The sequence below is a fragment of the Nicotiana tabacum genome, chromosome 11 (genome assembly GCF_000715075.1).
Source record: "Nicotiana tabacum cultivar K326 chromosome 11, ASM71507v2, whole genome shotgun sequence".
NCBI classification, from domain to species: domain Eukaryota; kingdom Viridiplantae; phylum Streptophyta; class Magnoliopsida; order Solanales; family Solanaceae; genus Nicotiana; species Nicotiana tabacum.
The window spans coordinates 128,703,686-128,715,753 of record NC_134090.1 but is presented as its reverse complement, the minus strand read 5'-3'; the positions used below and the strand labels follow the sequence as shown (position 1 = coordinate 128,715,753).

General features: G+C 36.2%; 1 long non-coding RNA gene across 2 annotated transcripts in view; it reads right to left on the bottom strand.

Moving 5' to 3' along the window:
• The window catches only part of LOC142166368 (uncharacterized), a 43,182-nt gene extending 40,196 nt beyond the window's left edge, over nucleotides 1–2,986 (bottom strand). The window contains exon 1 of one of the 2 annotated variants that reach the window (XR_012696740.1): nucleotides 2,342–2,986. This is a non-coding gene — a long non-coding RNA (uncharacterized LOC142166368). The remainder of the gene's footprint in view (nucleotides 1–2,341) is intronic. The other variant, XR_012696739.1, reaches the window with a different exon arrangement.
• Nucleotides 2,987–12,068: the final 9,082 nt, after the last annotated feature.

Sequence of the window (12,068 nt, the reverse complement as noted above, 5' to 3'; positions counted from 1 at the left end):
CAACAAACTTCAATTGATTAAACATCTTCAAGCCCGATCTTCACAATGATTTGAAGGTGAATTTTACTCGACCTTAGTTCCAAAGTACTTCAACTCTTTATTCATCCTCAAAAGTGTTTTTTTTGTTATTCAATTCCAGATTAAATCAGATTCTAAGATCTGGTCAAATTTCCGCATGCATGTCATGTCATTAGAACTAGCGAAAGAAGAACTAGGAACAAAATGATACAAAAGGACAACCAGAATTCATTAAGCCGGTCAACATGTAATCCGAAGAAAATAAATGCACAAGTAGCAAGTAGAATGCATCAGGATGGTCTTTTCATTTCGGGTACACCTGTCCTAGACAGACCCAACCCATGTGTTGAGTCTTCAAAGACAAATGCACGTGATGCAAACAAGCGTTCCTACTAGGGATCTGGCATGAGGCTTTGTTATACTAAGTTTAAAACCTAGGTGTATTGTTCTAGACCTGGCTTACCCGAGCGGATAGCTCGAGTCGGGGTGGGGGGCAGCATACCGGGAATACAGAAGCTTCACCGGCTTTGTAGCTTGTCCAAACCTCGTTCTAAAGTTGGGATATGACTTTAACAGAAAAGAAGTTACACGAAGTGTACACTTCCCAGATGATTTAGAAGACTCAAAGAAAAGAGGGTTTCGTAGCAATTTATATACAGTCCAAACAATATCAAAGCGGTAAAAAGCGGTAATTAGCATATTAAGCTCAACATGTAAAAATCAAATAAAAACAAGTCAACTATAACAGTTATTCTAAGCTCGAATTCTTGAACCCTGAACCAAAGTTCTGGGTTTTGAATCCCCAGCAAAGTCGTCAGAGCTGTCACAGCTCCTTTTTAACACCCAAAAGGGGTATATAAGGGAGTTTTTCCAATTAAAGTGACATTATTCAAAATGGAATTATTTTATATAATTTCTTCAGAGTCGCCACTTGGGATAATTTATTTTTGGTGTCCCAAGTCACCTATTTATTTTTAAATCCCAAATCGAGAAAATTTGACTTTATTTTAAAAGTCTACGAACCAGAAATTCTAAGTAAGGAATTCTGTTAACCCGGGAGAAGGTGTTAGGCACTTCTGGGTTCCGTGGTTCTAGCACGGTCGCTTAAACTATTAATAATTGGCCTATTATCTGATTTACTACATGTTTTAAACCTACTGTGCATTTTTAATTTTATAACCACTTTTATTTATTTAAAATCGCTTTTTAGGATTTATGGAGTTTATTTTCTTGAACAAGTTACAATTTTGGTAAACTTGTTTGTTTCTGAACACACCACAAACCACACTACATGAAATGTACCCGCGATTCGCGATATGTTTTATTAAACATTGTTGAGAAATTGAAATTGGGTTACCTGAAATGTACACCCGAATTTAAAAATCACAACTACGTCATGGGAATCGTACCCATAGCTATGATTGAATTAATTAAAGAACGCGCCTAAAGCAACTACGAAAGTTTAAATCAACAACATTTATGAGGGCTATAGAGAGTTTAATTGATGGCACACCTCAATTTTTACAAGGACTGAATTAATTTCATGAGGGCCAAGGAATTTTGTTTGGCATGACACACCTCAATTGATTTCAAAGGGTTTTATTATTCGAAATTATTATAATCGGGTCATATGAAATGCACTCCCGAATTTGGAAATTAGGTATCATGACTATGTCACGGAAACCGTACTCATAGGCACGATGATTTGTGGTTTTATATCTATGTGATGAGTTAGACAGTTGTTGCAGATTTAAAGAATGGGTAGAGTTTATTCTATTAACAAATTAAGTTTTACATGAGATAATTCATAATTTAATACAATACTAAAGTAGACAAAGGTTCTGACTTTGGAATTTCATCGCCACTAGTCAGAAAAAGATATTTTTCATGTGTGTTTCAAGTGCCAAATGCACATTACTATCATGAAAATAAAAGTCATGGCAATAGGCACTCATGCTCCTTCCAAAAATTTAATCAAAGAAGTAGAAAAATATAAAGCCTCAATTGTCCCAAAGAAGATCACAAAGCAAATTGCGAGGGGAGCACTCTAGTGCCAGCACAAAACAATTACCAATGACATCAAGCAAGTGGTGACCAACATGACAGTTATGATAGCTAAACCTGATGCGAAGGGAAAATTTTAGGGATAAGGAATATATTAGACCACTTCATAAACAAGTGGAAAAAAGAATTTCTAAACAAACGAATATATGCATGCACAAGAGATAGAGAATCCATAGCAAAATTAAACATGAAAACCAGTCCAAATGATTTCAACCCAAAAGAATTTTTCTATCCTTTTTGAACATGATTAAAGCCATACCTGCAGTGTTTCCCATATACACAAGAATAAGTGATGGATAAACTATAGAGGTAAATGCAATCTTTATTGACAACTGGGATATGTGTCTGAGATCAGCAAATATTGCTTCTGAACCTCGTAAGCCAAAATCTTTTCAATAGCGAAGAAAAAATCCAAAGGTACAGCAGCACTTGACAGTGGCGAAACCAACAAAATTCACCCAAAGAGAGCTTCAAAACATGAAAATGGAGCCCAGCTACTTTGCAACAGCAACAACAACGAGTTTCAACTTTAGGCGACTATTCCTCTTTCGTTTTCGGTGAGTTCGCCGGCGATAAAATTTTCAGGACTGGTTTTGCCAGCTTTCATGGTGATTAGCGAAGAAAATGAAAGCAGAAAAGGGAAGGAGAAATGGCTACTGTTCTTGTTCTTTAGAAGGAGTCCGATTATTATCTCCCTCTTTGGAGAAGAACGAAGTGTCGTTTGCTCTCAAAGGGAAGGGTCTATGATCTGATGTAATTTTTCTCTTAGCTCTAATGTGTTTTTATATGTAGGAGGTAGGGTAAAGGGTAATGGGTATTTGGATGGTAGTATTGGAATTGGGTTGGGGTTTAAAACTAATTTGGGCCTTTAGAAATTGGCCCAATTTTAAAAGAAACAAGACCAAAAATAAATTCTTCCTATTTTTTTTCTTTGTTTTTCCTCCCTTTTTTTTCTTTAATTAATTAAAATCCTAAATTAATCTATTTTTGTAGAAATTAAAATTCTTTACTTATTTTTATCATTAAAACGACTAATTAACTTAAAACTAAAGAAAAATTCTAATTTTAAAAATTAAAATCTAAATATGTAAAAATGACCATTTTGTGATTTTTTTGTTTAATGAAATTAATTTCACATGAAAATTGAACCAAAAATGGTATGAAATTAAAACCTGACAATTTTATGATTTTTTTATGATTTTAAAATCTTAAAAATGCATGAAATGCAACTTAATAAAGAAAAACTTCTAAAAATCAATTAAAATTATTTTTTGTCTATTTTAGGAGTTATTTTCATGTAGGGCAAAAATTAGGTTCTCACAGATTCTACAACAACCAGTGTAATTGAATTAATTTCAAAGTTTCACACCTAAATATGGAACTTACTGTTGATATAGAGGTAGAAGGAAATTAACTATTTTATTCTTACCTACTACTAATTTAGAATAATTGACAATGGGAAATTTTATATACCTGAGTTCAAGAATTAGTGGTTTGTAAAGAATCCTAGGATTTTCCGTTGCCTCTGTGAGTAAGTAGCTCTGTTTCGTGGCTCTTTGTTTCGTAAGCAACAGAACTGCGTTCTATTTTTCGTCCAAGGCTTTGGCCTTTTGCCTTTTACGTGAATGGCAGTGCTTTCTTAAGGCTTGAAGACTTTGTTTTCAAACAACCCATTTTATGGGCTTTAGGCCCCTTTACCCTTTTTTTTTTAAAATTTAACTTAACTAATAATTAATGATACCCACTTTTAATAATTAATAATATTAAAATTATTAATATTTTCCTAATTGTATATCCAATTATTTAAGAGAGAGTGTGTGTGTGTGTATGTGTGTATATATAATTTTTTTCACTATAGGCAAGAAAAATAATAATAATAATAATAATAATAATAATAATAATAATAATAATTTAATTCTATAATTAGCGTGTCTCGAAACTTTTATAAATTTGAGGAGTGTTACAAATAGTTACACTTCTAACAAAATTTGAGCCATCATTCTAGCCTAAGGGTAATGATTCAAGCCTTCAATTTTAACTGCCATTTGCTTTTTGATCTCCCTTGTATGTGCATATGTATTGTAATTTCTCTGCAGATCGTGTCAGCATCATAGTTCCCGTTATTGAATTTGATCAAATTCCTTTTACGCCAAATACAGTATATTACCATGGCAAATACTGAGGTGGTGATGGTTGCTATACCAGTTTTCCTCTTAGCTAGAGTGCTTACCCAGTCTAACTTAGTTTGCCAGCTGCCTATTCTTCTGTGATGTCCCAGTCAGTTAAGCATTCTTATCCATAGTATGGCAGTGCAGGAGCATTCAAAAAATAGATGACTAAATGTTTCAATATTCCGTGCACAGAAAGCACAGTCCAATGACACTTGGATCCAAATTTTCTGCAGCCGATCCACAGTAGCTAACCCCTAATGGATAGCCAGCCACATATGGAATTTGAATCAAGGATGAATCTGTGGGTGCATATGAATACTCTTCCAGGCAACTTTGGGGAGTTGAGGTAGCAGTTGAATATATGCCTTCTTTATCTGAAATCTTCCCTCAGTCTCCATTGTTGTTAGCTTGGCATTAAGGTTGGCTTGCATTGTGTTCATCAACATCAATACTTGCTTTGAGTCTATGATCTTTCTAACCACCCAAGCAGCTGTCTTAAGTGTAGTCACAATGTCTATATCTCTTAGCTTTATGTAGTAGCAGTGTGCCCATTTGATCCAGAGTGTATCCTTTTTCTTTACCAGTGCCTATAATTGCTTTAAAGATTGCTACTTTATTCCATAGTCCCATGTTGATAATGTTTAAGCCCCCAACAGCCTTTGGTTGGCAAATTTTGTCCTATGCTATTAGTGCTTTCCTAGATGTAGCACTTGTACCAGTCCACAGATAGGTTTTACAGATAGTTTCAATCAGCTTCATAATCCTCTTGGGCAGTAGGAAGATTTGGGCCCAATAAGTTTACATATCAAAGATCACCGACTTAGATCAACTGTACCCTTCCTGAATAGGATAGCATTTTTGTTGACCAACAGTTCACTTTTTCTGTAATCTTCTCCACTAATGGTAGGCATTGTTGTGTATTTAGTTTCTTGGCAAACAAGGGAACTCCCAGGTATTTGAATGGTAAGAATCCCTCTACATATCTTAGCAAGCTTATCAGTGTATCTTTAAGATCTCTGTGAACACCAGCAATGTAAATAGAGCTTTTGTCTGCATTCATGGTGAGTGAACTAATATCTGCCCTGCAAAACATAAGTAAATCATAAGCAAAACAAATATGTGTCACTCCTAGTTTTTTGCATCTTGGGTGGTACTTGAACTCTTTGATCATGGGCAAGTGGTTCATCTCCCTTTACAGGTATTCCATTGCAATTACAAAGAGATAAGGTGACATTGGGTCCACTTGCATGATTCCTCTCTTAGCCTGGAATGGTTTGGTAAGGCTTCCATTGAAAACCAATGAATAAGAAACTGTGGTTACACATTCCATGACCCAATGGATAAACTTTTGAGGAAATCCAAGGTCTGCTAACATGCACCTCAGAAAATGTCAATCCAATGAGTAATATGTCATTCTAATATCCACTTTCAACACACATCTGGGAGATATACCTTTTCTATTATAGCCTTTAAAATAGTTCATGGCTAAATATGATGTTGTCAATAATAGTTCTTCCTTCAATGAATGTTGATTGTTTCCCAATAATCACCTCTATCACTTTCTTGAGTCTATTGTCCAGTATCTTAGAAACAATCTTATATAATGTAGTGCAGCATGCTATTGACATGTAGTCTTTCACATGAGTTGGTGCTGGAATCTTAGGGATCAATGTAATAGCAATACAATTCCATGATGTCATCATTTTTCCTGTATGAAAGAAATGCTTTACTGCATCATAGATGTCCTGCTTCACAGTCTCCCATTGCTTAGTGAAAAGCTCTATAGGGAACACATCCACTCCATGAGCTTTATCATTTGGCATGTCCTTGATGGCTGCATCAATCTCCTCCTGTGATATGTCATGTATTAATCCTACTGGTGCTTTAAGGTGAGGCAATTTCCATTTTTAATGATGCTTGAGTTTGGGCAGGGCATGAATCCATTTGCCTTACCCATAAGCCTTGTAAAGAATGTAAGGAATTCTTTTTCCATAGCCTTAGGATCACTATTCTTTATTCCCACATCATTATATATAGAAGTGATGGCATTCTTGCTGGCCCTGATCTTCATTTGTGCATAGAAGTATTTTAAATTTGAGTCCACATGTTCAATCCAACTCGCTCTAGATTTTTGGGTCAATATTTTCTCTTCTATTGTGCTCCACTTTTCCAGCTCACTAATACTTTGTTTTTCCTGTTCAATCAACATTTGATCAAAGGGAGTAATGACAAGTGCTGCTTGTATACATTCTAGGCTTTGTCTGGCTTGTTTCAACTTTTGCTCATAGGCTGCCATGGACTTCTTCAGTCCCTTTGTTTCATCTTTTAGTCGTTTGAGCTTTTGCCATATATTTGACATTAGATCCCCTCTCCTATGTATTTGCCATACTCTATTCACCAGTGGTGAAAAATCTTGGTGTTCCATTGTCACCATGTAAATCTTGAATGACTTGGGGTAAGTAATTATTCTTTTACATAACTGAATCACAATTGGCGAGTGATCAGATACTCCAGGAGCTAGATAGTCTGCTTCAATGTGCCCATATATCTGAGTCCAGCTAAAGTTCCTAAAGGTCCAATCAATTTACTGTACACTTGCTTGTTGTTTATTGCACCAGGTGAAGAAGCATCATTTTGTTCTAAGTGGTGTTAGCTGCAAGGAGTCAATATATTGCTTGAAATTCTGCACTTCTCCCAATATAACTGGTTTTTCTATTCTATCATCAATGCTCAGTATATTATTTAAGTCTCCACTAATAAGCCAAGGTGTTTGTATCTGATTTCCTAGCATTTGTAGATCATGCCATAGGACATCCCTTTCCTGGGGTTTATTCCTAGCATAGACTGCTGTCAACAAGATCTAAACGTTTGCTGCTGAATCCTCCACTGAGCAGTGTATAAATTGTTCATGGGATTTGAGGACCTTGACTATTAGATGTGATCTCCATAATAGCCATATCTGCTTGGACATAATTGCAGCAATAGCCCTAGTCTCTGGCTACCTTGTTCAAGATCTTTTTTGTCTTCCTTTCCTTTACTTTAGTTTCTAGACATCCAATGATATCTATTTTATTCTTATTCAGAAAATGCCTCAGCTCCTTCTGTTTATAGGACTTGTTCAGCCCTCTAATGTTCCAAGTACACACGATCATGGGGATATGGATGCAGGATCATTTCCAACCTCTTCCACTCTAAAAGTGCTTGGCACACACTCTTTTAGAATCATAAATCTATTTGCAATGATGTCTCCTTCATGTTGAGACTGTTGTCCTATTTTAGTATTGTGCCTATGTTGAGTTCTCCATTCACCATTCCTCCTGAACATTTGCCTTGGAGACTCAGCAACAATTGTTTTTTATTTGCCATTTCCAACTTCTTCATGCGGGTCTCCCACCTTTATTGTATCTTCTTCATTTCTATGCTCTATATGTTCCTTTGGTTTCCATTCCTGCACTAATTTTTTCTCCCTTGCCCTTTTCCTTCTTTTTGGTGCTTGGAATTCTGCCTCATCATTGTTCTGTTGATTGTTCCTCCAGCACTCAAACTTATCATGGCCAAAGTGATTACAATCTATGCAGAACTTTGGTTTCCAATCATAGGCAATTTGTTGTTAAATAGTTCCTGAAGGAGTGTCAATTTCTATACTCTCCAGCATTGATTTTGTGATATCAACCTTCACTAGGACTCTAGCATATGAAATTTTGTTGAGATCAACTATATATCTATCAGTGAACATAAGGGATCCAATAGCACTAGCCACTTTGATAAGTGCATCTGCAGTCCAGTACCCAATAGGAAAACCTAGGAAATTCACCCACAGAGGGATGATAGTGATGCATTTAGGATCAAAATGGAAGTCTCTTTCCAAGTTTTGTAAAATAAACGGCTTATTGTGGTACGTATACGGGCCTGCTTGCATCACTAGATCTCTATCCTCAATTGTTGAGAATCGAAACACATAGTATCCATCACTGTGATACATTATTTGTGGCTTTGAAACAAAATCCCAGACAGACATAATAAAGTTTTCCACAAATTTTTCATACGGATTATCACCTAGTACATTAATGTAGTAGCCCTAGCATTTGGACATCTTCCTCGACAATTTGAACTACAATCTTATCATCTCGATGACTAGGAGGCACATAATCCAGTCGCATTCCCATCTGAGAGCTACGATTTAGTTTCCTTAGATCCTTTGCATGTTGATTCATCGAGTTTTCTCCTTGAGCTGCTGCTTTTGTTCTTCTAGGGTTGGGGAAGGCTACACAAGCCTCTGAAAATTGTAGTCTCAGAGGTATTGTTGGCCCTTGGATTTTACCCTTTTGGTTCTCCTTCTCTGCAATTTGATCTGCACTGTTCCATTCATTCTCACTGTTACATTCCTTTTCAGAGCTATTTTCACTTTCCTCTCTAATTGGTTGAAATTGAGCTGGGAGAAAGCTTCCAAACGTTAATGGAGTGAATGCATGCTATCCAGTGGTTGCCCGAGTTACGGTTGAGCTCATCGTTGCAGATCTTTTTCACCGCCTTGCTATCGTTGGTACAAGTTAACCTTCCTTGGCTAAACGTGTACTGAGAGAGAAGTCATACAATCATCACATTTGAGCATGTTTTACCGGCCTTATCCCTTGGCCCAATAATCCATCCGAAAATGGCCCACATTTCAAGTCCTTACCTGATATGGTCTAGGTTGTACATAACCTGAAAATTACTTTTCACATGTTAGCACACCCCTTTTAATTGTTTTTTTCATTCTTCTTCTCTTTTAGTATACGACTTTGCACGCCCAAATTCCTCTACCAGTTATTCTTCTTCAATTCTCCTTTCAAATTCATTGCTGATAACTTATTTGGATGAAGAAGAAAAAGTAGTACATAAAGGAATTAGTTATTTGGATGCATATGAAGATCATTTTTTCCATTGGACTGGAGAGAACTATGTTTACATCATACACTAAAGTAGGTTTTTGGATCATCATACTAGAGAGAAGGTGTTGGCATTGTCCTAGTGTTATCCTTATTCCACATGTAATTTCAATCCCAATGGTTTGATTAAAAGCTAAAAAAAGAAGTCACCAGTAAAGGTCGTTCAAAGTTTAGATTTCAAAAATTGGATTTTTCGAGTTTGTTAGTTGTTTGGATTTGGTGATGTCCCAATTGATTGGAATCATCAAGAGAAGTTCAAAACTTAAATTTGAAGTGATTTGGAGTAGATTTGAGTTAAATTTCAGAAGAGACTCAGGGAAGAGGAAGAGATCGTGAAGCTCTATTGATAGGATTCATTTGTATAATAGTGTATAATATTGTATAAACACCTCTTATACACAATATTAATATATTAATTATAAGTATTTGGTGGATTTCTTACATTATCATCATCTTCATCATCATTTTCTTCTTCCTCTCATACACTTATATACATAGTGTATCATGAACATTTTCATTACTGTACTTATATATTTTAATATAATTTATACAACTATATACATAATGTATCTCTCTATACAAAAGTGTATAACATTGTATAAGCATCTCTGATGAACTTTTTATACGATTTTTACTTGCAATTCTTGTTCAAAACTAGTCCAAATCTCCATCAAATGACTTCAAACTTTGTATACACCCTCCTTAGACTATTTCTAATAAGTCTATATAACACCCCTCCAAATTTCTCATAAAATTATATTCAAAATGTAACAAGATTAACATTGAAGAAGATGAGATTTTAGGTTTCTCGCGTCTATTTTTGTATTTTTATAGCTGGGATAGGTATGTATAAACTTGAGAAAGAAGAAAAATGAAAACTCATGGATAGTTCAACCTTGAAGATCAGGAGAATAAAAATATTAAAATTTCTTTTTTCGAATCTGGGCTTATTAAAATTGGGCTACACATTTGCAAACTTATACTGGGCTAAATGTTAGCTTACAGAGTGATTTATTGTATAGTTTTTTTCTTGATTTTATTGTTCTAATCATTTTTTGTTTAATGTATTTGTTTAAGTTGGGAATAAATTTAGTTATATTACTACATTTACTTTAGGTTCAATTTCCGCTAGAAGTCTTTTAATCTTGGGAGAGACTTACATATCCTAGGGTAACTTTTGAAGAGTGCATGAAGGGCAGGTCTGGAGTGGCTCATGAGGTTACTTAATATCTTTTTTAGGATGGAAAGAATGCCCGATGAGTGAAGGTGGAGTACAATGCTTTCATTATACAATAACAAGGGTGATATTCAAAATTATAATAACTATAGGAGTATCAAGCTACTAAGCCACACTATGAAAGTGTGGGAGAGGGTGGTGGAGATGAGGATAAGGAGGGGTGTGTCTATCTCTGAGAACCAGTTCGAGATCATGTCGGAGCGTTCGGCGACATAAGCCATTCATCTTGTTAGGAGATTGGTGGACAATATAAGGAGAGGCAGCAAGACTTACATATGGTGTTCATCGATTTGGAAAAGGTATATGACAAAGTCCCAAGGAAGGTTCTGTGGAGATGCTTGGAGGCTAGAGTACATGTCGCATACACTAGAGCAATTAAGGACATATATGATTGAGCGAAGACCCGGGTGAGAGCAGTGGAGGAGAATCAGAGCACTTCCTAGTAGAGGTGGGATTGCATCAAGGATCAGAACTTAGCCCGTTTCTATTTGCTTTGCTGATGGATGAGTTGGCACGACACATTCAAGGGGAGTTATCTTGGTGCATATTATTTGCAGACGACATGACGAGACACGAGGCGGTGTTAGCGCTAGGCTGGAGGTCTGAAGGCAGATCCTAGAGTCTAAAGATTTTAAATTGAGCAGGACTAAAACAGAATACTAGGAGTGCAAGTTTGACTTGGGAGGCTGATATTGAAGTGAGGTTGGACACACAAGCCATACCGAAGAGAGAAAGTTTTAAGTATCTTGGGTCTATAAGCAATGAAATGGAGAGATAAAACATACATCGTATTAGAGCGGGATGGATGAAGTAGAGGCTTGCATTCGGCATTTTGTGCGACAAGAATGTACCACTAAGACTTAAAGGTAAGGTTTACAGAGTAGTCGATAGACCGACCATGTTGTATGAGGAGGAGTGTTGGCCAGTCAAAACCTCTCATGTTCAGAAGTTAAGAGTTGCAGAGATGATGATACTGAGATAGATGTGTGGTCATACTAGGAGGGATATGAGTAGGGATGAGGATATTCGAGATAAGGTGGGAGTGGCCTGCATAGTGGATGAGATGCGGGAAGCTAGGCTAAGATGGTTCGATCACGTGAGAAGGAGAAGTAGATGCCATGTGAAGAGGTGTGAGAGGTTGGCTATGGCGGGTTCAAGGAGAGGGCATGGTAGGCCGAAGAAATATTGGGAAGAGGTGATCAACAGTGTGAAGGTCGAAGATTAGGGTTGTAGTTTAGTTAGTAGTCGAGTATATTTTGTTCCCACACTTGTACTTTCTTCCTTAGCTATAGTACTAGTGTTACCCCTGTGTTCCTCATTTTTAGATTGGTATTTTTTACCTGAGATTCTCTTTGCTTCGTATTATTTTTCTTGATATTGTTAATATTTCGTTTGCCGTAGTTCTCTATCATAACTGCCGTGATTTTGTTGTATTAAGTCGAGGGTTTTTCGTAAACAACTTTTCTATTTTCACAAGGTAGGGGTAAGGACTGTATTCATACTATCCTCTCGAGATTCCACTTGTAAGAGTGTACTGAGTATGTTGTTATTGTTATTGAGAGACTTATATATCAATTGAAACTATAGAGAAACTGATGCTTTATTATATTGGAAAGACACAAACTTAAATGAAAAAATACAACAATCAGA